We start from the raw sequence: 27,197 nt of genomic DNA, 5'->3' as shown, positions 1-27,197 counted from the left end.
GCCTAGCCCGCAACCATGATGGCCGCCTGAACCCTCGGCTCCGCCGACCCTCTCGCTTTCCTCCCGTGTTGCTACCTATCCTGTACGCTATCCTGCTTCTGCACCGACTTTTCGGATCCGGGAGGTGACCCTGATTTCAACGTTGTGCTTCCCGGTGTGTTCTCAGCGGGGGAAGCGAAACGGCGCCCTTACCTTCTCCTTTGCGTTTCATGGCGGCGACCGGGTCCCTCTTCCTCGGGGACGGTCGACCCTGATACAACGCCAGCGGCCATTGTGGCTGGAGCGGAGCCGAACGGTGGATCGTAGGTGCTACACTGTGCTGTCCGCTGCACTTATCCTGCTTGCTCCGCAGCGCTCCATGCTCCGAGATTCAGACTGCCGTGAGTGCTACAAAGTATCCTCTCCCACGGCTTGTAGGAGATCTTCCCAGCTTTCTTGCTGCCCAGTGCTGTGGTGGGTGCCATTTTGTATCGGCCACTTGGCACTCGCAAGTGACGGCCCCGGGCTGCTCCCGAGTATACGAGCGTGCCCCGTTTCTTCGCAGAACTCGTGTGGGTGTTGGTATGGAACCTGCTGCCCCTGTGCCCCCGGCCCGGCTCTACTGTGCGGAGTGGCCGCGAGAGGCTCGGCTGTCCACGGGGGAAGTCGGCGGCCGGTCTCGAGGTTGCCTCCATGTTTGTGTGCCTGGCGTGCAGGGAGCTGCAAAAAACAACAAGTGATGGACTGAATGTGGATCAATGTCACACACTCCCCCAGTCAAAAGATCTGGGCCCAAATCCATCGTTTTTTTGCACTCCACACCACCCTGGGTCAGATAATGGCTTTATGCAAATCAGCTCTGACCCTGTTGCCCCATGGGAACAGTCCAGTCCGAACTACAACAGCCATATCTTTCCCAGACCGGAATAAAGCATCCGAGGACCGGACCGGTTTCGAGGTAACACCTCTCTTCAGCCCGGCTAGCTTGACTCCAAGCGGTGTGGAGTGCCTGGGACCCACGTCTGGGCATCCCCAGCGCACTTAGGGCGGCAATTGCAAAAAACAACAAGTGATGGACTGAATGTGGATCAATGTCACACACTCCCCCAGTCAAAAGATCTGGGCCCAAATCCATCGTTTTTTTGCACTCCACACCACCCTGGGTCAGATAATGGCTTTATGCAAATCAGCTCTGACCCTGTTGCCCCATGGGAACAGTCCAGTCCGAACTACAACAGCCATATCTTTCCCAGACCGGAATCAAGCATCCGAGGACCGGACCGGTTTCGAGGTAACACCTCTCTTCAGCCCGGCTAGCTTGACTCCAAGCGGTGTGGAGTGCCTGGGACCCACGTCTGGGCATCCCCAGCGCACTTAGGGCGGCAATTGCAAAAAACAACAAGTGATGGACTGAATGTGGATCAATGTCACACACTCCCCCAGTCAAAAGATCTGGGCCCAAATCCATCGTTTTTTTGCACTCCACACCACCCTGGGTCAGATAATGGCTTTATGCAAATCAGCTCTGACCCTGTTGCCCCATGGGAACAGTCCAGTCCGAACTACAACAGCCATATCTTTCCCAGACCGGAATCAAGCATCCGAGGACCGGACCGGTTTCGAGGTAACACCTCTCTTCAGCCCGGCTAGCTTGACTCCAAGCGGTGTGGAGTGCCTGGGACCCACGTCTGGGCATCCCCAGCGCACTTAGGGCGGCAATTGCAAAAAACAACAAGTGATGGACTGAATGTGGATCAATGTCACACACTCCCCCAGTCAAAAGATCTGGGCCCAAATCCATCGTTTTTTTGCACTCCACACCACCCTGGGTCAGATAATGGCTTTATGCTGCCGCATCCCCTTTTCCTGGTGAACCGCTGCGGACTGGCGACGTTCTAGGGGCGCTGGCGAATTGTGTGCTGTCCTATGTGTCAATGCCCATAAACTGGGGGACCGATTGGACGCCCTTTTGTCCGCTATGCCCTCGATTGGCCATGTTTGCTGTCGGATGCGGGACACTGCGCCACACCCTATGATTACATGCCGTGAGTTGCCCACCCAGATGTTCACGGAGGCATTGATGGTACAAGAGCCTGACTTAGCCGTGGAATTGCCTGTTGTGGCTGGGGCGAGCCCTGAGGTTCGTGGACTTCTGCGCTGGCTAAGGAATCGTCTCTGGACATCCTGTTCGGCGGCTCCTTTGTGGTCTGTTCGCATGACTCATTATCTTCTCCTGGGACTGCCGATACTGCTTTGTCCGGCCTCTCTCGGAGGATTGTTGCGCTGTGTTTTTTCCTTCTGTGTTAACGTGACACACTTGCTTTTGAGTTGTGCGGACTTTGGTGGACAGTCTCTTATTCTGTTGTACTCCTCCCGTCCGCTCGCTCTATTCATGATGGCCATTATCCAGCTGGACCTTGTCTACACATCGTACCGTAAGGGGCAGGGTTGATGAAGTTTTCTCCTTTTGCTTGCTCACGCTTGTATTGTGGGGACTGTACTGTACACACGGGGTAGTTACACGTTGCTTTTAATGTTGGGTTGGGGGTCCGGGGATGGCGGCCATGATTACGTAAGTTGTTTATTCTGAGTATATTCGTTTGGCCCTCCTCCGGTTCGATATGCTTCCTCCTTTTTTTCTTCTCGCTTTACTGTCTCTTCTATATTTCGGGTAATCTTTTTGGGGCGACAGGGGGGGTAGGCCATAGCCTCTGCATGTGTGTAGGGTGGGGGGTGGGGGGGGCTTTCTTTTGTCCGTTTTTGTTTCTATGGGCCTTCTTTCTTTTTGCGTTCTTCCTTCTCTTCTTTTTGCTTTTTCTGGGTCAGTGGGCTCGGTTGGGGTTAGGTGGGTAGCGCTTGGCGTGCTATGTCTTTTGTGCCGGTTTATCCTTTTGTTCTGTTCTTATGCCGCCATTTTGATTATTTCTCATTACTTGCTCGCAATTCTTCTGAGGTACGTTGCCCACGCATGTCGTTGGTGGCTTATATGTACTCTGATCCTTCCTGTTTTGTATGCCTTCCGATAATTTACTTATGAAAACCTTTAAAAATGAACCTTGCATTCTCCTGTTTTCTCTGTAGTATTTGCATATCCGGTGTAATCTAGATTGATTGTTCTTCTGTACTCTGTGCTACTGAGTTGCGATATAGCTTGCTATAATGCTCGTAAATGTGTCTCGGCCGGCCAGATGGTTGTAGGCCCGTATTTGTTTCTTGATACTGTGCAATAAAGGTTTTTAAAAAAAATAAATAAAAAAAATATCGAATTTAAGGTAAGTAATATCGATTTTCAAAATATAGAAGTCAAAATATCGAAGTATACAATATAGGCATTAAATATATGATTTTTTTAATAATATCAATTTTTTTAAAGTGTTTTGTATGTTAGTATATGTGTGAAAAGTGTACATTAATTTTTGTAATGTATGTTTAATGTATTTTAAGTAATGAATTTTATGTTATTTAATTTTTGCGTAATTTAATTCTGTAGCGGATTGTGGGTTTATAGGTGAATAGGGTGGGAAGTAATTTAATTATATTAAATTAAATATTAATTTTTAGCAATTATTATTAATTTTTAATTAAATTTTGCTTTCTAGTTCGGTAGCGGGTTGTGGGTTTATAGGGGAATAGGGTGGGAAGTAATTTAATTGTAATTAATTTAAAAAATGATTTATTTATTGGTATTCATTTTGTCATGATTCCACGACCCCCTTCATATAAGTACACATACCCTTTTAGGCACGTGTAGCATTTCCCTTTTTGAAACCCGCCCCTGTCCCGTGCGCCCCGCACGCTTCAAAGTCAGTGTGTTTGGGTGCGTTTCTGGACGAAGGCCAACATCTTATTCTTGCCTTATAACTTATTGTATTTGCAACATTCATGCTTTCACTGTGTCTTGCGCAGGTTTCTGTGGTCTTATATGTTATATTTCAGGAATTGGGACGTGGCGCTGTTGAAAACCGAGCCTTAGCTCTAAGAAGGTTTTGTTGTTCTCTCCCCGCATCCCTCACACGCGCCTTTTGGTGCGCGTCTGAAAGGGATCTGAAGGCCTCGTCTTCGCGCACGTTCTAAGTGCGTAACCGGGAGGGGCTGGGTGCGGTCCAGTACTTAAACCGCACCCAGTCTTCTGGAAGGCGCTTTGCCTTCTGACTTCCACCGGAGAAGGCCGCGTTTGGAGTTGGAACCTACCTGAAGCCTTTTCTATACCGGCAGGACTTCTACTCAGCTCCTCTTCAAGGCGCTTCTTCTTTTGCAATCGGAATGAAGACCCTGAAAGACAAAGTAATAGAAAGCTAAGTACTTTCATTTTTTGTTAAAGGCGCCCTTCGCAAGAAAGGTCAACAATAATTTTTGGAACTCTAAACTAGCAGAAGAAAATGCAAGGAAGAGACTTTGAACATTTCTGATTTTTGTATCTCAGTTTTCAAGGGAAGAACTTTTGTTTCTGATTTCACGAGTGTAATTTTCAGTGCTATATTTTTGATTGCGAATTTAGTTTTGTATCTGTTGTAAGGTGATAGGATTCTGTGTGTCTTTTGGTCTAAGCTCATTTTTCCCCAAAGAATAGAGGAAACATACAAGAGCCCCAAGTCTATGAAGCAAGAAGTTAATTGCAAGTAAGTTATAGAATAGATAGGAAAGGTTTGCGAAAGGTCTTTTAAAGAATGTAAAGTAATCCAATCTTTTATTTTCAGTCTAGTGCAACTTGATCATATAAGCCGACCACCTACAAGCTGACCACTTATCCTAGAGGACGACTGACGACTTCATCACCACTACCTAGAAAGAAATACTGGACGAAGGCCAACATCTTACTGATCGCAGGTAGGGGAACATCAAAACATCCAGACAGAATTTAGGTGCCTAGACTAGAAAAGCTAAAGAGACTTAGAATAGCTAGGAGAAATCTTGTGGATTAGAATAGTGAAGTCTTTTGTGCTTGTTGCTTCGCAGGTCGACAGCAAGACCCAAAACTCAACACTTCAACGTCCAGTACCGGCCCTCCTCCCTAATTCCTAGTTAAATCCTTGCTGTTACTTTAGAACCAGTAAGTTTTAGTTAGGGATCAGGGAAGTTGGTCCCTTGCGTCTCTGCGAAATCATCTGCGTCATCCTAGTGAGCATCTATCAAGGCAAGGTAAGGGACGACGTGGATAGCTTGACAGAAGGCAAAGCCCACGTTGATAATTTCGCCCAGACGCAATGGATCAAATCACCCTGCAGGATTTGGCCACAGTATTAGACGCAATTAGACAGGATAACGCTGATTTACGAAGGGATTTGTCCTCTCTCCAAGACTCCGTGCAACAGAAACCAGCCACTTTCCAGGGTTCCTCCAATTCAGGTTCTCAGACACAAATCCAAGTTGTGACTCCGGTACCAACCCCTTTAGCCCCTCCAGAGAGATTTTATGGGGATTGTAACAAATTCTCAGTGTTCCTACAACAATGTCACTTGCACTTTATAGCAAAGACTACAGCCTTTCCAGATGATTCCTCCAGAGTTGCATTCATGTTATCTTACATGGGTGGAGACGCAGCCCTTTGGTCAGTCCCCTTAGTGGAAAATGACGATCGGATTTTGTATAACTTTAAGGACTTTGAGAGGGCTTTAAAAAAGATGTTTGCTAAACATCTCTTTGTTCAGTCAGCAGACAATGAGCTTTTAGGTTTAAAGCAAGGATCTTCTGATTTATTACATTACATATCTACCTTTAACCGTTTGGTTTTAGAAGCAGATTGGCCTCACGACAAGAGAGTCTCTATCTTCTACAGAGGATTGAGGGACGAATTAAAGGATATGATCACCCAGATCTTAGATCCTCCCGAGGATATAAGTGCTTTCATCGACTTAGTGGTTAAATTGAATCATCGTATTTCTGAAAGAAAGGGAGAAAGAGAGAAGTCTGAACATAAGCTAGTTTTCTTTAAGGAAAGACCTACAACAAACCGAGAAACTAGTTCTAAATCTGATACTGTTGAACCTATGCAAATAGGTTCTATCCGTGGTCCCTTATCTAAGGAGGAGAAAGAAAAGAGACGACGATTAAATCAATGCCTGTATTGCGGAAAGACAGGACACTTTGTGAAGGAATGTCCCACACGACCAAATAAGTTTAAAACCAAATCATCTGACTTAGCTATCACACAAGAAAAATCGGAAAACTAGAAAGCTCGGTAAAGGGAGAGGCCAGTTTATCGGGCTTGTTCTCTAGTTTGGCCTCAACTCTTCCTCCCATCGGTTGTAGACACTTCTCAATTCTGGTAGAACTTCGAGGTCTGCTTCCAGACTCTTACTCTAGACAGGTAGAAGCCATTATAGATTCTGGAGCTACCGGAAATTTTATTGACTCTCATTTCTTCCTTCAGTTAGGTTTTAAGTCTTTGTTAAAGGACCATCCAGAAACCGTCAGAGCTGTGGATGGCAAAGAATTGACTTCGGGTCCAGTAAATAGACAGACCGAAATATTGGAAATGGATTGTTCTCCTATACATAGAGAAAGGATACAATTCGACATTATTGATGCCCCTCAATTTAAAATGATTTTAGGGATCCCTTGGTTGGTAAAACATAACCCAATCATAGATTGGGTAACCAAGTCACTTACTTTTCAATCTGCAACTTGCACAGATCATTGCTTCCTCATTAGGAGATCTAAGGATGTGATTCAAGGTTTCGACTTTGGAATGGAATCACCCAATATACTATTCTTGGAAGGGGTTCCATAGGTATATAATGACCTATCTGACGTATTTGACAAAAAAAAGGCCAACACCCTTCCACCACATAGAGATTTCGACTGTAGAATAGATTTAATGCCTGGAGCGACCTTGCCTTGCAGTCAAATTTATGCTCTTACGGAGGCAGAAACTGTTCATCTGAGAGAATATTTAGATGAGTATCTTGCTAACGGCTTCATTAGGCACTCTAAATCTCCAGTTTCATCAGCTCTTTTTTTCATTCCAAAGAAGGGAGGGGAGTTGCGCGCGTGTATTGATTATAGAGCTTTAAACAATGTGACCATTAAGAACAGGTACCCTTACCTTTGATTCCTACACTTTTAGACCAAATAAAGAAGGCTAAGATTTATACGAAACTGGACTTACGAGGAGCTTACCATTTAGTTAGGGTAAGGAGAGGAGACGAATGGAAGACAGCATTCCGTACAAAATTCGGTCTCTTCGAATACCAAGTGATGCCGTTTGTTTATGTAACGCTCCTGCCGCCTTCCAGTTTTTTATAAATGAGGTTTTACATGAGTTCATTGACATCTGTTGTGTAGTCTACATAGATGATATTCTCATTTATTCTGATTCCGAGGAAGAACATGTTCAACAGGTTCGCGCCATTCTTCAGAAACTGCTTTCGAACTCACTCTTTGTAAAATTGGAAAAGAGTTTGTTTCATGTTTCCAAAGTGGACTTTCTGGGCTATATTATTAGCCCAGAAGGAATAGAAATGGACCCTAAAAAAGTAGAAGCAGTAACAACTTGGCCGAGTCCCACTTCTGTGAAAAAAATCCAAAGTTTTCTAGGGTTTGCGAATTTTTACCGCAGATTTATTCAAAACTTTTCTCAAATTATAACACCCATTACCAAGTTGTTGAGAAAAGGAGTCAAATTTTTATGGTCCCCAGTCGCTGAAGAAGCCTTCCAGAACCTAAAGAAGAGGTTTACTATGGCTCCAATTTTATGTCATCCAGATCCCAGTCAACCCTTTATTGTGGAAGCTGATGCCTCTCAATTAGCATTGGGCGGAATTCTTTCACAACGAAATTCTGACACCGGCCAAATGCACCCTATAGCTTACTTTTCAAGAAAATTATCAGAAGCCGAACAAAATTATGCGATAGCTGATAAGGAGTTATTAGCGATAAAAGCAGTGTTTGAAGAATGGCGTCACTACCTATTAGGAGCTCGTCATCCTGTAACGATTTATACAGACCACAGAAATCTCCAAGCTTTAAGGTCTGTAAGGGCTCTATCTGCTAGGCAACTACGTTGGTCTATGTTCTTCAATGACTACAATTTTGTAATCACATATCGTCCGGGAAAAGAGAACTTAAAAGCGGATGCTCTATCTAGACTTGGAGATCAGGTTCCAGATCAACCTGAAATTGTTCATCCTGTAATCCCAACTTCTTGTTTTCAGGGAAGTTTATCTGTTAGTGACATCATTAATGACATCAAAGAAGCTCTGAAGGAAAAGGAATTAGAGCATTGGAAAAGAGATCATCCTTTTCTATATGAGAAAGACAATTTGATGATGGTCCATGATTTGATTTTTGTTCCGAATGAAAAGATTCAAAGATCGGTTATTCATCTTCATCATGATACTGTTTTGTCAGCCCACCCAAGTATCTTGAAAACTATGGAACTTATTAAGAGGAAGTTTTGGTGGCCTTCCATGTCTAAAGACATTCAGCAATTTGTAGAAACTTGTAGTATTTGTATTCAACACAAATCTTCTCATCAGGCTCCTAGTGGTTTGTTAATGCCTTTACCAATTCCTCCTCAACCCTGGCATACTATATCATTGGATTTTATAGTCGAACTACCTGAAACCAAGAAGGGATTCAATACAATTTTGACAGTTGTAGACCAGTTCACCCGAATGGCCCATTTTATTCCTTTAAAAAAGCTTCCTACTGCGTTGGAGCTTGCTCACTTAATCATGACTCATGTGATAAGACTACACGGAATTCCTTCGGTTGTAATTTCGGACAGGGGGTCCCAATTTGTTTCTAGGGTTTGGCAAAAGCTGAGTTCTTTGTTACATATGGAAGTTCGTTTATCCTCTAGTTATCATCCCCAAACTGATGGTTTAACTGAAAGAACCAATCAAACTATAGAACAATATCTTCGTTGTATGTTGCCTAATGTTTCCGAAGAATGGTCCGATCTTTTGAGTCCTTTGGAGTTTGCCTACAACAACTCCGAACATTCTTCCATCAAAATGTCCCCATTCTTCTGTAATTTTGGTTTTCATCCAAAAAGCATTCCCGAAAATTTTAACAACAACATCAATGATTCCGTACCTGCAGTTTCTGACTATGTGTCCAAAGTGTTCACCATTCAAGAGGAAGCTAAATTCAACTTGGCCAAAGCAAAGGAATCCCAAAAAGAAGCCAAGGATAAACATCGAACTGAACAACCTAGATATGGAGCAGGGGATAAAGTATGGTTGAGTACAAAAAATTTGAAATTAAAAGGGAACAGGAAATTTAATCCAAGGTTTATTGGCCCCTTTTCCATTGAAAAAGTAATAAACCCGGTTTGTGTGAAATTGACTCTTCCTCGCAAGTACTTAATACATCCTGTTTTCCATGTCTCCCTAGTCAAACCTTTCCATCCCCAAACTCGTATTCCTAACTCTCCACCTTCTATCATTGTTGAAGGCAACCCAGAGTTTGAAGTAAAGTCAATTTTGGATTCTAAAAGAGTTAGGGGAAGGCTGTTTTACCTCGTAGACTGGAAAGGCTATGGTCCAGAGGAAAGGTCATGGGAACCCTTAGAACATCTTAAGAGTGCTCCTAAACTGGTCCGAATCTTTCATTTAAGATACCCAGATAAGCCAAAACCCATTACCACTGTTCTTGGGGGGATCTTGAGGAGGGAGTACTGTCATGATTCCACGACCCCCTTCATATAAGTACACATACCCTTTTAGGCACGTGTAGCATTTCCCTTTTTGAAACCCGCCCCTGTCCCGTGCGCCCCGCACGCTTCAAAGTCAGTGTGTTTGGGTGCGTTTCAAACTTGTTATTCTTGCCTTATAACTTATTGTATTTGCAACATTCATGCTTTCACTGTGTCTTGCGCAGGTTTCTGTGGTCTTATATGTTATATTTCAGGAATTGGGACGTGGTGCTGTTGAAAACCGAGCCTTAGCTCTAAGAAGGTTTTGTTGTTCTCTCCCCGCATCCTTCACACGCGCCTTTTGGTGCGCGTCTGGAAGGGATCTGAAGGCCTCGTCTTCGCGCACGTTCTAAGTGCGTAACCGGGAGGGGCTGGGTGCGGTCCAGTACTTAAACCGCACCCAGTCTTCTGGAAGGCGCTTTGCCTTCTGACTTCCACCGGAGAAGGTCGCGTTTGGAGTTGGAACCTACCTGAAGCCTTTTCTATACCGGCAGGACTTCTACTCAGCTCCTCTTCAAGGCGCTTCTTCTTTTGCAATCGGAATGAAGACCCTGAAAGACAAAGTAATAGAAAGCTAAGTACTTTCATTTTTTGTTAAAGGCGCCCTTCGCAAGAAAGGTCAACAATAATTTTTGGAACTCTAAACTAGCAGAAGAAAATGCAAGGAAGAGACTTTGAACATTTCTGATTTTTGTATCTCAGTTTTCAAGGGAAGAACTTTTGTTTCTGATTTCACGAGTGTAATTTTCAGTGCTATATTTTTGATTGCGAATTTAGTTTTGTATCTGTTGTAAGGTGATAGGATTCTGTGTGTCTTTTGGTCTAAGCTCATTTTTCCCCAAAGAATAGAGGAAACATACAAGAGCCCCAAGTCTATGAAGCAAGAAGTTAATTGCAAGTAAGTTATAGAATAGATAGGAAAGGTTTGCGAAAGGTCTTTTAAAGAATGTAAAGTAATCCAATCTTTTATTTTCAGTCTAGTGCAACTTGATCATATAAGCCGACCACCTACAAGCTGACCACTTATCCTAGAGGACGACTGACGACTTCATCACCACTACCTAGAAAGAAATACTGGACGAAGGCCAACATCTTACTGATCGCAGGTAGGGGAACATCAAAACATCCAGACAGAATTTAGGTGCCTAGACTAGAAAAGCTAAAGAGACTTAGAATAGCTAGGAGAAATCTTGTGGATTAGAATAGTGAAGTCTTTTGTGCTTGTTGCTTCGCAGGTCGACAGCAAGACCCAAAACTCAACACTTCAACGTCCAGTACCGGCCCTCCTCCCTAATTCCTAGTTAAATCCTTGCTGTTACTTTAGAACCAGTAAGTTTTAGTTAGGGATCAGGGAAGTTGGTCCCTTGCGTCTCTGCGAAATCATCTGCGTCATCCTAGTGAGCATCTATCAAGGCAAGGTAAGGGACGACGTGGATAGCTTGACACATTTTGAATTTATTGTTATTTTTTATTTGGTAATTAATTTTTATTAATTGCCAATTAATTTGTATTAATTGATTAATTGTTAATTATGTTAATTTTCTAAATGTATTTTCTGTAGCGGGTTGTGGGTTTATAGGGGAATAGGGTGGGAAGTAATTTAATTGTAATTAAGTAAATAATTTTTTTCATTTATTGGTATTGATTTTAAATTTATTGTTGATTAATTTTTAATTGGTAATTAATTTATATTAATTGGCAATTAATTTTTATTAATTGGTAATTATTTTGTATTAATTAAATATTTGATAATTATGATAATTGTATTAATGTATTTTCTGTAGTGGGATGTGGGTTTATAGGGGAGTAGGGTGGGAAGTAATGTAATTGTAATTAATTACATATTAAAAATACTTTTTGTGTATTGATAATTAATTTACTGTTAATTTTTAATTGGTATTAATTTTTATTATTAATTAGTTTTTGTTATTGAAAATTAATTAGTTAAATAATTATGAATATGTTATTAATTTTTAATAACTAATATGTAGTTGTATTTCTAATTAATTATTACATAATATTAAATTGGTTATTATTTCAATTAATATTTTATTGGTATTGATATTTAATTTATTTTTAATAATATATTAAATCATTACTTTCCCTACTGTTAAACTCACTGGAGTGGGAATAGCAATTTTCACCCTCCCGCTATCCAATGCTTTCCCTACTGTTGCACTCTCTGGAGTGGGAATATTATTTTTTACCCCTACGCTATTCAACGCTTTCCCTACTGCTGCACTCTCTGGGGTGGGAATAGTAATTTTTACCCCTACGCTATCCAAAGCTTTCCCTACTGTTGCACTATCTGGAGTGGGAATAGTAATTTTCACACTCCCGCTATCCAACGCTTTCCCTACTGTTGCACTCTCTGGAGTGGGAATAGTATTTTTTACCCCTACGCTATGCAACGCTTTCCCTACTGTTGCACTCTCTGGAGTGGGAATAGTAATTTTTACCCCTACGCTATCCAATTCTTTTCCTACTTTTGCCCTCACTGGAGTGGGATTAGTAATTTTTACCCCAACGCTATCCAACGCTTTCCCTACTGTTGCACTCTCTGGAGTGGGAATAGTAATTTTTACCCCTACGCTATCCAACGCTTTCCCTACTGTTGCACGCTCTGGAGTGGGAATAGTATTTTTTACCCCTACGCTATCCAACGCTTTCCCTACTGTTGCACTCACTGGAGTGGGAATAGTATTTTTTACCCTCCCGCTATCCAACGCTTTCCCTACGTTTGCACTCTCTGGAGTGGGAATAGTAATTTTTACCCTTACGCTATCCAACGCTTTCCCTACTGTTGCACTCACTGGAGTGGGAATAGTATTTTTTACCCCTACGCTATCCAACGCTTTCCCTACTGTTGCACTCTCTGGAGTGGGAATAGTCATTTTTACCCCCACGCTATCCAAAGCTTTCCCTACTGTTGCACTCTCTGGAGTGGGAATAGTATTTTTTACCCCTACGCTATCCAACGCTTTCCCTACTGTTGCACTCACTGGAGTGGGAATAGTATTTTTTACCCCTACGCAATCCAAAGCTTTCCCTACTGTTGCACTCACTGGAGTGGTAATATTAAATGTTACCCTCCTGCTATCCTACGGTAAAATATTGTAATTTTTTTATTAATAACTTAAATTAATTATATCTTAATTTTAAGGTTATTTGAGTATTTTTAAGTATGTTTTAGTTAATTATATTTATTATTTCATTAATTTTAAATTACTTTTAAGACATTTAAAAAAAATCGATATTTTGACTGACTATATTTTTTACAGACTATATTTTGGATTGGATATTTTTGTACTTACCTGTTTGTAGATAGGAATTCGATATTTTGGCATTCTATATTTTGGTGACTATATTTTGGTAAGTCTATATTTTGTCATTCTATATTATGTCAGTGATCCTCAGAGGCCATGTGGAAAGCATTTGCGGAACACACACACACACACACACACACACACACACGCACACACACACAGCAGCAACACACTAGGCACACCATAGAAGAAACTCCACACAAGGTTATATAAAAAACAGCCTTTGTGTTATCATAAACACATTAGAAAGATAATCACACATTTATACTGTGCCAACCAGCACGGGCATTATTCACAGGGGATTATATACAGGACCAGGCCAATCGGGCCACGGTCAGAACCATCAGAACAGGTAAGTAACTGTGAAACACAACCAGTAACTACTGGCACAATAATGACCCCAGCTTAATCATATGAGGCAAATACACATTAGGCCGAAACACATTGCACCACCTCTGTAGGTATAAACACATTATACCTAAACCTCATTAGTAGTGCACCTTCGGAACTACTAGTAGGGTGCACACTGTACAGTGGAAATACTAAACATAGCCAGCAATTCACCATCGTACTACATTTCAATCAGGGCAAAAGCTGTAAACATCCTGTCTAATTATACCCCAGAAGGAGACTGTCATCACCATATGGCACTGAGGCATAACAGGGCATTTGCATTAGGCATGACCACTGGGCCGACACACATCCTGCCTTTCTTAGGCATAAATGTAACTTCACAAGGGCGCAATTGCGCTCGCACCACTGTGCCCCAGGTCCCCCACAACGTTGCAGCTGCCCGCGCTCTTGCAGGCAGCTGTGAAAACAGGTACTGGCACCACTGCGCCCAGGGAGCCCTTCTGTCTCGGGCTCCTATCTCCGCAAATGCCCCTTTTATAAAAAATGGCCCTGCACACCTGTGCCTTGAAAGCCCCACTGGGACTCTAAGAATCAAAATGGGCCACTCATGGCAGCTGCCCACGCTCCGGCGGGGTAGCTGGGAACTCAGCACGGGCACGCACGGTGCCCTAAGCACTACTACAGGGGGGCGGGCACTGGCAATGTGCCCCGACACCCCCCAACCAATGCACAATTGAGCCCCTCTCACCGGGCTCTCTGTGGGTGACTCCGCAGGCTCTGGGCACCGGAAATATCTGCTGGGCCCTCTTCTCTTCCTACCCAGACCTTCTCCTTTTCACCAGCACGGTGGGGGCAGGCACAACAATGTGCCTCGGGCCCCCTCCGCCGCAGGACTCCTCCTTCCTCAACTGCTGCTGCGGAAATAGTGCCCGCGAGGCCCCGCCAACAGTCAGCCAGGGGCGCCTGGCTGCCTAGTCGCTTGGGCCACGGCGGTGAATCTCGAGGAAGCTTCCTCGTGTTGCCGGGCAACCGCTACTGCTGAAGCCAATACCTGCGCGGTGGGTGGTGATGTCAGCAGACTCCGGGTCCTCGACGGTGAGTGCTGATTCTGGACTTCTGTGTCTCCCGGGCCGGCGGCAGTGATCTCGGTAACCTCTGAATGCGGGGTGGGCTCCCGCTTTCACCATCAATATGCGGGGTGGGCTCCCGCCACCCAAAGAAGCATAAATGTGGGGTGGACTCCTGCTTTCACCGTCAATATGCGGGGTGGGCTCCCGCCACCCAAATAAGCATAAATGCGGGGTGGGCACCCGCTATAGCACCCAAAAAGCAGGGTGGGCACCTGCTTAGTTCAGTAAAATGCGGGGTAGGCTCCCGCTCGATTCCCACGCTGTGTAGGAGAATCCCAACGCTGGGATTCCCTCCAGACGCTCTGACAGCCCAGCGCTGCAGAGCTTGCATGCTCCGCTCCTTTTCCGGGCAAAGAAAAAGAAAACAAGCACAGCGCTCACACGGTGCAAAGTGCAGCAAAGGTCCTGGGTCCTGCAGAAAATTCTCCCAGGTTTGAGGTGCATAGCTGGGCCCAGGGAGGTAGCCCCCCAGGGTGGTTCCTCCTGGGCCCCAGCAGCAGCAAGTCCCCACGTTAGGAACAGCACACCATCACAGAACTGAACAAATTCATGGGGTCACAGCCCCTCTATTTATACCACCTAATCCTTTGTCTGTAGTGCAGGGCCTGGGGGAACCAGATGCAACTGGTTCAGCCGGGATTTGATAGGTGATCAGACACACCACAGAAGGCGGAGCCAGCATTGTACAGGGCAGGCACACTCCTATTCAGAGTCAGGGAATTACCTCTCCCACTACTTCCTGCACAGGTGTCCCATTCAGCCTAGTGCTGACTCACCCTGCCCCTCCTGGATCCACACATACCTCCCAGCCACTGTCACTCACAAGCCAGGCATTCAATTCCCATCAGGCAGGCAGACACGTAGCACACAGAAATGCCAAATTCTAAAAGTGGCATTTCTCCCATTGTCATAATAAATCTGCTCACACCATTGCGCAGCATTTATTCTCACCATTTCATACGTACTAGACTTGACCACACTGCTCCTCTCATAACAGGAATTACCACTGACACACCTTATCAGGGAATCCCCCATGCATTCCTATGGGAGGGCAGGCCAACCTTACCAATATAACACAGAGAGCGCAGACACTTTACACTGGACCACAGTGCTAAAGTGCTCAGAGGCCTAAAATCACCAACACCAGGTTACAGAAAAAGGCTAGAAGAATGCAAAAAGCTTCGGAGTGCACCTGCTAAAAGGGCCAAGCCCAACAGTCTCCAATGCGACCCTGAGTGATCACCAGTAGCTGAGGTTAAGTCAAGCATTGGCTTCATCACTGTTTTATGCCTTGTGTTGCTTTCTCCCTCTAAGACACAAACACGCCTCTAGTGGCATGGCAGGTGGAGCAGCACTAGTCCCAGGACAGTCCCTCAAGAATATTTGCAAGGCTGCATTGTGGGCCTGCACCCACATATTCACCAAGAACTACTGTCTTGATGTCAAATCATGAACCAAAGTGATAGTTTGACAAGCGGTCCTGCATGTTTAAAATGAACATCATTCTGCCTTTTGTGTTTTACATTTGTACTGCTTCGGTATTCATAATTCAAGTATGTCAATCAATGAAATATTCATTGCTGGAGAAGGAAGGTACCAATCAATGTAGTTCACTAGTTTTGGTTTCTTCCATAGATTCTCATCCTCCTCTCGTTTACTACTCCCGACAAGCTCTGAACATCAACGGCTGAGTCACTGAAGGTAGCTCAGGGCACACACTGACGTGGATTATGGCTAAGACTATATACATACAGTCTTTTTTTTACATTCTTATAAAGTGAACTCGACTCTAGGGTATCGGCATTTAAACAGGAAGTCAGAGCTTCAGCTTGCAGTGAACAAAGTAAGCGAGCCAACACAAGAACCCAATAGGATATCCATTCCATGGTAATGCATGAGTGACTCAATATATAGTGAGTGAGAAATGAGACGCAGGACAATAAAGGGATGGGAAGATGAGGATAAACCCTACAGGGGAGTGGCAAAGTTAAATGAAGATGAGCAAGAAGGAAGTAGTAGCTTGTTATAAGTGAATCTGGCTATACGAAGTTTGATAAAAAGGTGAACATGTGGTAAAAGAGATCTGGGACCAGTAACATTGACAGGGTAGACAGCATGCAGTGGAGGAGTGGAATTAAGCACAAGAAAAGGCAAGCTATGTACGGTAATTGAAGGAAGATACGTTGGGAAGGAATAGGAGGTCAAACAAGGATATACTACGTATTGGGAGGGTTTAAGGTCAAGGAGCATTATTTTTAATTGAGTTCTAGTGGGACAGTTCTCAGTTTTTTTAGAAACCTAACAAGGAGGCAGTCTAATCTTTGCTGGCAATGAGTTCCAAATCACTGTGTATACTTGCACTGTTATAACATTGACTTCGGACAACTCTTAGCCTTGCGAAGGGTATTAGTTCATGCATTTGAGAGATACCATTGCTGGAGCACTCTACTTAGTTATGCAACTTTTTATCACCTCACATATACTCTTCGTTAATATTCATGAACTGTAATTTTCTGCTGTATGTGGGATCCATCAACGCATTCAACTAAGAAAGAAATATCAACATCTATTTTTAAACAAATGGCATCTCAAAGGCAACAATTTCTATGTATTATTATATTTTGTCTATTATACTTGTAATAGATGTATATTCCCACAGATTCCTTATTTGAACCCTCTCCCAGGTATTGAACTGGATTTAAAACTTTTTGTAGAAATGAATGTTGTAGGAAAGTAGGAGTCACTGTGCTTACTCCCTAAATTGACCATGGTAATTACTGTTGTACATCCACAATTGGCTACTAGTGTACCGTGGTAAGTCCCTAGTATATGGTATTAAGATACCCAGGGCATAAGTACACCAGGGGGTCTCCCATGGGCTGCACCATGTGTTGTGCCACCAATGAGAGACCACTCAAACTGTGAATACAGGCCTGCCATTGCAGCCTGTATGAGTTGGTGCTTGCACCTGTCACAACAGATATAAGTTTCCTAATATCTGAAGACACAAACACTTAAACCCTATAAGTCACCCTTATGGCAGGCCTTTCAGTCCTGAAGGCAGGGTGCTTGGTTTCAAGTGTGAGGATGCCCCTGCATGAGCAGGGCACCCCTACAAACCCTGGGGTTAATTATCCAGGCTTTGTAGGAGCGGTTAGACATTTTAATACATATAGTGGACATCAGTCATTACGAGATGTCTAACTATATAGTGGTTGCTCCAAACCCGGTCATGCTTGGTATCAAACATGTTAGAATCGTACACCAACACCAATTCTAGTGTTGGAAGTATGATCCCATGTACTACATGTGAAGCTAGCGCTTCTGCCGACCACAGAAAAGATTTTGCCCTCCTGCTGCTGAGCCAAGCTCGATCAGGGCAAGGTATCACAATAGGTTTCCTTTCGCACGGAGGTGTGACCACCTCCAAGACAGAACTTATGGGCATATTCACAAGGAGCTATCGCCGAATTAACAGCACTTTATCGCAGCCAAAGTTGTGATAAATTTACCCCACCGCACCAGTTTTCCCGCTATAGCAGCCGCAAACAACATCAACACAGAGGACCCCCACAACTATCGCTAATGAGATGCAGAGTAGGCGTTTCCGTGCAAAAAGCCGCGACAACACCACACCTCAACATTCACAACGACCAGCCAGATCTGCGATAAGAACACAAAACACGCGATAAGGCGCGTTAGTAGCAGGAAATTAACACCTGCTCTGACCTGGTGTCAATTCAGACCACAGCCTGCACCACAAAAATGAGCACAGGCCACAGCCACACCTGAAGACAAACAGATGCCATGGAGCAACTGAACATGCAGCATGGACACCCAAGAGGGCCACAACACCCACCAACACCACACCCAGGACCACCCCTCCCTGGCACCCCCCCGACCAAAGACGTGCCACATCATCTACACCAAAAAACATGTACGAAATCATCCGCTTGATGTCGCACAATCATAACTGGTGACATGCATGTGTCGTCACAGAAATGAGCATCACACATTCACTTTCGAAGCAAACAATTAAACTTTATTGAAATTAACACACAAATGAAATTAAGACACAAGGCGGATCCCCTCGACACAATCCGTCGGTCATAGCCTGCAAGACAAAAAACATGATGAGAAGGTGTATCCTGCGCACATCAAAGGACAGAGAGAGAGTGAAGGAGAGAGAGAGAAGAAGAAAGGGGGAGAGAGAGAGAGAGAGAATAAGAGGGGGAGAGAGAGAGAGAGGGGGAGAGAGAGAGAGAAGAAGAGGGGGTGAGAGAGAGAGAAGATGAGAGGGAGAGAGAGAGAAAAGAGGAGAGGGGAGAGCGAGAGAAAAGGAGAGGGAGAGAGAAAGAAAGAGAGCCGACCCTGCGCACCCAGGTCACACTGCTCCCCTGCTGCCACCGGTGTGTCTCCAACCACTTGCCGGTACATATAGCAGTACACCAGGTGACACATCTGAGACAGAGCCATCATCTTAAACAGAGTCCAGAGACATGACTGGCACAGGCCACAGCCACACCTGAAGACAAACAGATGCCATGGAGCAACTGAACATGCAGCATGGACACCCAAGAGGGCCACAACACCCACCAACACCACACCCAGGACCACCCCTCCCTGGCACCCCCCCGACCAAAGACGTGCCACATCATCTACACCAAAAAACATGTACGAAATCATCCGCTTGATGTCGCACAATCATAACTGGTGACATGCATGTGTCGTCACAGAAATGAGCATCACACATTCACTTTCGAAGCAAACAATTAAACTTTATTGAAATTAACACACAAATGAAATTAAGACACAAGACGGATCCCCTCGACACAATCCATCGGTCATAGCCTGCAAGACAAAAAACATGATGAGAAGGTGTATCCTGCGCACATCAAAGGACAGAGAGAGAGTGAAGGAGAGAGAGAGAAGAAGAAAGGGGGAGAGAGAGAGAGAGAGAATAAGAGGGGGAGAGAGAGAGAGAAGAAGAGAGGGGGAGAGAGAGAGAGAAGAAGAGGGGGTGAGAGAGAGAGAAGATGAGAGGGAGAGAGAGAGAAAAGAGGAGAGGGGAGAGCGAGAGAAAAGGAGAGGGAGAGAGAAAGAAAGAGAGCCGACCCTGCGCACCCAGGTCACACTGCTCCCCTGCTGCCACCGGTGTGTCTCCAACCACTTGCCGGTACATATAGCAGTACACCGGGTGACACATCTGAGACAGAGCCGTCATCTTAAACAGAGTCCAGAGACATGACTGGCACAGTACACACTCTTGCACAAGACAACATCGCCCGCCCATGCACACCCAGGCAGAGGTATCCCAGCCCTCTCCACCGCCCATCGAAGCATACCTGCCCATGCACACCTGGACCTCACTGCTCACCTTCCGCCACCGGTGTGTAGACTGCAGGTCCCACCACGCGCCTCTGTAAGCCACAAGACTGTAGCCTGCAGACTTGGCACGCTCCACACCATGCTGCGCTGGCTACCAGGTCTCACGTCTGGTGCTGAGACTTGATTACACCATGGCATAGGACAAACCAGGGCACCCGGCAACATCGCAGCTTGCATAGCCGCTCAGCCCAATGGGTACCACTAACTCTGTGATCCCAGAAGCGAGGCCACGTGGCGATAGGCCCGCGCATCCTGCTGGCGCGGCCCACACTGCGGTCCAGCAAGGCACACAAATTCTGAGCACTCCAGACCGCCGGGATGAGGCATCATCGCAGGCTGCACACCACTCAGCAGCTCAAGGTACCAATGACTCCGTGCACCCAAAGTTACCGTCCCATGGCAGGGTGCCTGTGCCGGCCGCAATGCAGCGTGTGCCACAAACCCTGTCCAACCCCAGTCACGTCCCGTGGCAGGGTGCCTGTGTACGCTGCAATGCAGCGTGTGCCGCAAACCCGCCACAAACCCTGTCCAACCCCAGTCAGCGTCCCATGGGAGGGTGCCTGTGTAGGTCGCAATGCAGCGTGTGCCACAAACCCTGTCCAACCCCAGTCAGTGTCCCATGGCAGGGTGCCTGTGCAGTTCGCAATGCAGCGTGTGCCACACACCCTGTCCAACCCCAGTCAGCGTCCCGTGGTGGGATGCCTGTGCAGGCCGCAATGCAGGGTGTGCCACAAACTCTGTCCAACCCCAGTCAGCGACACGTGGTGGTAGGCCCATGCCGGCCTCAAGGCCTCGGGTCCGTCTTCCAGTCACCAGCGGCAGAGGGGTATTTGACGTTGTCGGCCCCTTAGATTTGCAGGGTCACATGGCCTGTGACACCTGTGCCGGGTGGGTGTGGTGTGCGTGCAAACCTGCCCTCAGTGAATGGCTGTGACATGCTGACAACTAGACCAGTGACCTGCACACCACCAGCGAGTACGCCTGCGATGGGTAGCAATGAGGCTCCCCCAGAGCATGAGCGGAGTGGTCTAGCCTGCCGTATGCAGGAACAGCGCAGGGCTGGCAAAATTGACTCATGGGCACTGTGCGTCGTTCAGCCCATGTCCGGACAAGAAAGTGGCTGATGCGTGTGTCCCTGTTGTGGTGTCCACGGGACCTGTGACACAAATTGCTCTGTAGCACCCTCTGACTGGCATCCCACAGGATGCGCATCAATGTTGCAAGGGAAATCACTGTCCCTACATTCATCCACACATACATAGATGAGACATGCCACAGCAGTGCGTCACTGGATGTTTATTGCACATCCAGTGCAGTTCCGCAGCTGGAGTGATACAGGGCACTGCCGAATACATTACACTATATGGGACCGTGGATGGCCAGCCAGAGTCCATCCATGGGAGACAAGTACTGCGGAAGAGGAGGGGTGCAGTCCGCAGTCCATTTGCCATGTCATTGGTCATCAAACAGGATGTGGCGGTCCATGTCGTTGTACAAGGTGAGTGCATCTGAGTGAATCGAGGGTCAGTGGAATGTCATGAGGCCATGTGCGAGACCAAACCAGGAACAGGCCAGGTTGTAAGAATGAATGCTACAGAGTCCTTCTGATCCCATGCCCATCCATTTCCTCATCTCTGGATGTGTGCCCTGCCCCACATGTGGATGTTGCTGTACTGGCTACGGCACTGTGTGCCACTGACACCTCAGGTGCCGGAGGTGGATTGTCGGCCGCACTGTGTGCCACTGACATATCAGGTGCCGTAATGGTTAGGCCTGCCGCACAGGGAGGCATAGACACACCAGGGGGCAGAGATGTGGATGGTGTGGGGGCAGTAGCATTCAACATTGCTACGCCTTGTGGCAGCAATGCCATGATGAAGATCTGCAGGGCATGGTATATCCCAGCTACGTTCCGCTGATGTGCAGTGGTGGCTGCCATCCTTTCGCTTCCATGCGCACCCTGTCCTCCATGAGCCTCCGAATGTGTGCCATCTCACGGCTGGCATCGCTGGAGCCACTCTGAGTGGACAGGTTTTCTTCTCTCTGCGTCATGACTCCAGCGATGCCAGTCAGGGCTCGTTGGAGACCATGGAGCGGGGCTACACACCCAAGGATGGTATCAAGTTTGGTTGCCATGTTGCCAAAGCCCAACCGCACCTGCTCTGCGGTCTACCTCTGGCACTCCAGCACACGGCGTTGGAAGGCCATGTGTTGTTCCTGGGGTCTTGGGGGAGTGCCAGGGCTGTGAGTGCCTCCTGCTGGGTACTTTCGGTAGTGGGTGGGGTCTCCTCGATGTAGCTGGCCTGCCCTGATCCTAGAGGTGAGTGGCGGATGAGGTCAATAATGCCTTGGATGGCTTGGGTGTTGATGCTGGTGTTGTCCTCCTAGTCATAAGTTAAGAGTGGCTGGGACTGCTCTGCAGGAGGTGTTGATGGTGCCTCTGCAATGTGAAGGGGAGATGGTGTATTACAATATGTCCACATGTATGTAGCTGCATGGTACATGTTGACATTCAGACAGCATAGCATTGTACATTGTGACAGTCTGTAGATCTGGGCGAGGACCCAGAGTCACTGTGGCTGTGCACTGTGCTCTGCTTGAATGTGGATATGTGCCACTGTGCCCATCTCCACCTGTCCCCCCAGTACCTGGTGGTCACTCACCCTGTTGCGGTTGTGTTGTGTCCTGTCGAGCAGTGCCCGATCCCCCAACTCCGGCCACAGTCTCCACACTGATGACTGTTGACACCAGCTCCTCCATGTCATCCAGCATGAGCTGTGGCACTGGGCCCCCACCTCTAGTCTGCGTTGCTGCCTTCTGGTTGGCGGAGAGTTTCTCCTTGGTCCGCTGCTTGATGTCATTCCATCGCCTCTTGACCTCGTCCATTGTCCTCTTGTGCTCCCCGACGGCATTCACCTTGTCCACGATGTCCTGCCATATTCCATTTTTGGTGCCCAATGACACGTTGAAGGTGACGAACAGTTGTTGAAGGTGTTCCATCACCTCCGTGAATTTGATCCTGTTCGCCTGCGGACTGAACTTAGTCTTCCTCTATTTCTTGTCCTTGACCTTCCCTGTCCCCGAGGTCCCGGGCTGGTCGTCCGGGGGCTTGTGTTGTTGCGCTCGTCCTCTGCGCCTGATCCGGCTGCCTCCATGGTGCTTGGGTGTTGATCAGTTTGTGTTTGGGTGTTTTTTCTACTTTTATGGTGATTTTTCCCCCTGCCAGGTGTATGTTGCAGGCCTGGCACTGCTTATCACTGGTTTCCTCATCGCAACTTGGCCCATCACAGGTTTTTTGGTGTTGTGGTTTATGTTTTTGTCTCCATCGAGGTGGTTGTATCGAGGACATTGTCCGCGGTTTCCACAGACTATTGCATGCTACTGCCGTGTTGTGAATTCCACGTTGCCACGGGGTTACTTTCCCATGATAGGCTGTAATGTGGAAAGTTGTGTTACACTACTCTTGCGGTAGTTATCACACGTTCTTGTGAATATACCCCTTAGTGTATTGGGCTCAGGTGGGGGCCATTACCAGCGCCACCAGACTGCTATGAAGGCACATTTGGTGCCTTCCTTGCATACTCCAGTTTAAACCAGTTCAGGGGGGTCCTTGGCTCCCACTCAGGCGTAATCCTGGACAAAGGGCATAGGAGTATCCTTGTAAAAGTGGCCATTGTTCCTCAGGGTCTGCCCGTGATGATACAAGGCCCACCTCGCTGCAGCTCCAACTCTGAATGTTATAATAACACAGAGTGTTAGAGTGGCCGAGTGGCGGGAAGGGTGTGGGAAGGGAACAGCAGGGAAGGAGATCTGTAAAACAAACGTTAGTCACAAAATCATAAACAATGAATTTTGTAAGGTTTTATTCCTCTTAGTTATATACCACTACGATGAATTGCTGATTGTTCCGCTTACCGAGCAGAGTATTACCTACTCTGACAAGTGTGCACATAGTACAAAGCTAGGAGTGGGCAAAATCGGCATTCCGGAATTAGCAGGAGCCAGACAAAATGCCCTTGGCACACTCCGACACTAGAGTAGGAAGAAGAATCTCTCAGCCAAGGGAATCCAGGTAGCAGCTCTCACTGCCGCAAATAGCAGGACTCAGTCGCGCTCCGATCCCAGAGCCTTCCGGGGGAATAGTGAGCACTGCGGGTAGGGTGTTGCCGGTTTTATGGAGCTTGTCACACTCCAGATGGGCGCCACCGGGGAATGTGGAAAATGTAGTCTATACAGACTATAACAGCCTAAAACAAAGAAAACCTGCAGTAAAGACTCCCGAAATCATAAAGAAGAAACATGTGTTTTTATATGAATAAAAAAGCCAAAACTTGAAATGAAATGCACATGGGCCCAACACAAAAATACATATGATACAAAACCACACTGCTCTCATGTTAAACTAAACGTTTAAATGTAATATACAGTAACACACAATGTTCCCTATAAATGTTTTCCTCTGTGTGTGGCAATGCAAGATCTCTGTGCGCTGCAGCCAAGGCTGTGTGCGGCAAGCATGTGAGTGCAGCCGGCGAGTATATAAATCCATGGCAATTACCACTCAAAACTTTTGTTTAAAATGAGTTCGAGAACAAGTGCATTTCACACATGTAGCTCTTTTTAACAGGGTCTTGAGACAGTTTTGCAGTGTGGAGACAAATCATCATGATATTAATTGTTTATTCTAGTTGCACCTATATCCCAGGCTTAGAAAAGAACAGGACTCAGAAGGAAGCACCATTATATAATTCCACTGAATATTCTTAATTGGAGCACTGATCATTTGGAAGGGGGTTGCTGGGAGACTATACAAGAGAATATATATTTATCAGCTATCAGTGACCTGGCCAAAGAGGGCATGAAAGAGCTAATAAAGGGTAATAAATTCAAGGTTGTTCCGAAACAGGGGCTCCAAAATATGTTTGGCCCAGGGCCCCCAAAATCCTTAAGATGTCCCCGCTCCACCGCCCCACAGCGATCCCTCAGCGAGCTGCCACTGAGTGATGGTCTGAAGCCTCCATCAGTTTGTGGCTCCAATAAAAATTTCCATGGTCAGTTATCTTGGAGCACAAATGTGTTAGCAGCAGCTGTCTCTTCAATCTTAGACTCTAACAAAGCAGTTCCCAATGAATCTCTTTTAATTTGTGTCGCTGTGGTAAAGTCAGACTTGCATAGTTGCTATCTGTGCATGCTTCTGTTAAAGCTCAGGCTCCTGCAGCAGGTGCAGAATGCACCCCTGCTGATTCAAGTAGGAAGCACACATCACCTACTCACAGGTTGGTCCATTGCTTACATGTCATTGGCCTGTTCTTGGCCCAATCTTAGATCCACATTCATTGTACTCAGTAGGCCTTTCAAATTAAAGCAGGTCTTAATTCCTGCAGTAAACAGTGAGTATTCACTTTTGGTTTGGCAACTCAGTATTCACTTGCAGCAAGCTTTTGTCTGTCATAAAAAGGGAAACTATTTTAAAAGGAATTACAATATTTGTGGTGTTGTACTGCATGGTATTAGGTGAACACATTTGGGCTTATTCCAACAGTAACCATCGACACCCACCTAAACTGGTGCAGGTTTTTGTAATGGTCGTTTTGAAACTGACAGAGAAGTTTTGGAAGAAACTAACTTGTTGTTCTCTCACACTCAGTTCTGTGATCTGTATGTTACACCTTTGTAGCAGGCACATTAACCCATTGCTCTACTTTAGAATAGGCTGACCCTGCCACCAGCAGGAAAATTAAGCACCAGAGTTGTAACACTTTTATTGTTGCATTAAACTGTTGAACACCAAAGGAAATCTGTAGCACCTGCTTTTAAACCGAAAAGTTATTTTGAACACAGCACCCCTCACCCCACAAGGTCATTGCCAGGTATGACTGCACCAAGTGCTAAAGCCACACAGCAACAGAGCAATGACATAACAAAATCAGAGATGTCCAACATAAGTCATCATTTGAAACAAAACCTCAATAAAAAAAACATTAAAAAAAATCAGTCAAAAAATATTTACCCGGCTCAAAGTCTGAACCTAAAGCACAGCAGTTTCATTATTTAATTTGAGCAAACTTGACCAGGGGTCAGTCTATGCCTGATCGTGTAAATGTATGGCAGGTGGGGAGGGGATCATGGGGAGAGAGCCTGCACTATAAGGACCGGCATGTTGTTTACAGTTCATGTTATAACAATGAAAGTGCAAAGCAGCTCCGATTCTACAGTGTGATCAGCGGTAGTTTGACAAGAGCTTACAAGCATACCAAACCAACATGAAATAAGAAATTATTGTTTCTTGTAACGAGTGCGTGCTGCGCGGATGCTACAAGATGAGCAGACTCACTGAAATGAAAATAAACATTTGTGGTGAATGTGTGCAGGCCCCCCACCCCTCTGACACAAAAAGCGAAAAGCGGAAAGTATAACTGCTGCCTGCTCTAGACATTATCATCAGGTTCCAGGGAACAATGGTAACACATGTCAAATAAAGTATACTGTAAACTATGGCTTACGTGCCAAATAAAAGGTTCTGGAATCTGTAATCATGGCATCTAGAAGTCAACTCTGGTAAGAACACTGAGACCACCGGCGAGCAGAAAAAACTGGGGGCTTAGCACATTTGGGTAAAGGCACGTACAGACGCACCACAGAGATGCCTTGGGTGTGCCCTACACCACGCTCCGCCCTAAACCTGACAATCCTCCCCTCTGTCCAGCCCCTCCTCTGGGAGGGACCCTTGAGTTCCAACCCTTCCCTTAGGGTACTTAAGAACTTACATGTGGGTGGGTCCTCAGATTTGTTGTGGGACAAGACTCAAGACTAAAACCATGCTTTCTTCGAACATCTGGACACCTAGACTTTGCCTGGAACCAATAATGCATCAAGGAAGTCTCCTTGCGCTCCTGATCTTGCTGTTTTGCAAGTCTTCTTCGTCGTCTGTGTCTGTGCTTCATCCAGGATCTTCAACAGACCTGTGGGTATCAAGGACACCCAAGTAATCTCCCTCGGAGGGAAGGAGTCACTCCCCTGGATCTGCAGGTACCGCAACAAAGCTGACGGGTTTGCTGCTCCTGACATTTGTAAGAAACTGGCTCTATATATGCCACACCAACATGGTATAGTGTGTATAGAGTCCAAGTGACCCCAGAGGTAGGCAGAGGTTAAAGTTAGATAGAACCCTACTCTCTAATTGTGGTAGAGTGGTCGAACAGTGAGGCAGTATCTGAGGACAGTGCTAAGCATTTGATATACACACTCAGTCAGCAAAGAAATTCACACACTCAATCCTTGAACTGTAGGTCAATTGTGTTTGTATAAAAATATATACTGCGGTTTTACTTTTAGAACAAAGTAAGCCTGGAACAAGTAAGCATTAAATACTTTTCAGTA

This window comes from Lissotriton helveticus, chromosome 12 (assembly GCF_964261635.1).
Source record: "Lissotriton helveticus chromosome 12, aLisHel1.1, whole genome shotgun sequence".
Lineage (NCBI taxonomy): Eukaryota > Metazoa > Chordata > Amphibia > Caudata > Salamandridae > Lissotriton > Lissotriton helveticus.
This window is presented reverse-complemented; position numbering follows the sequence as displayed.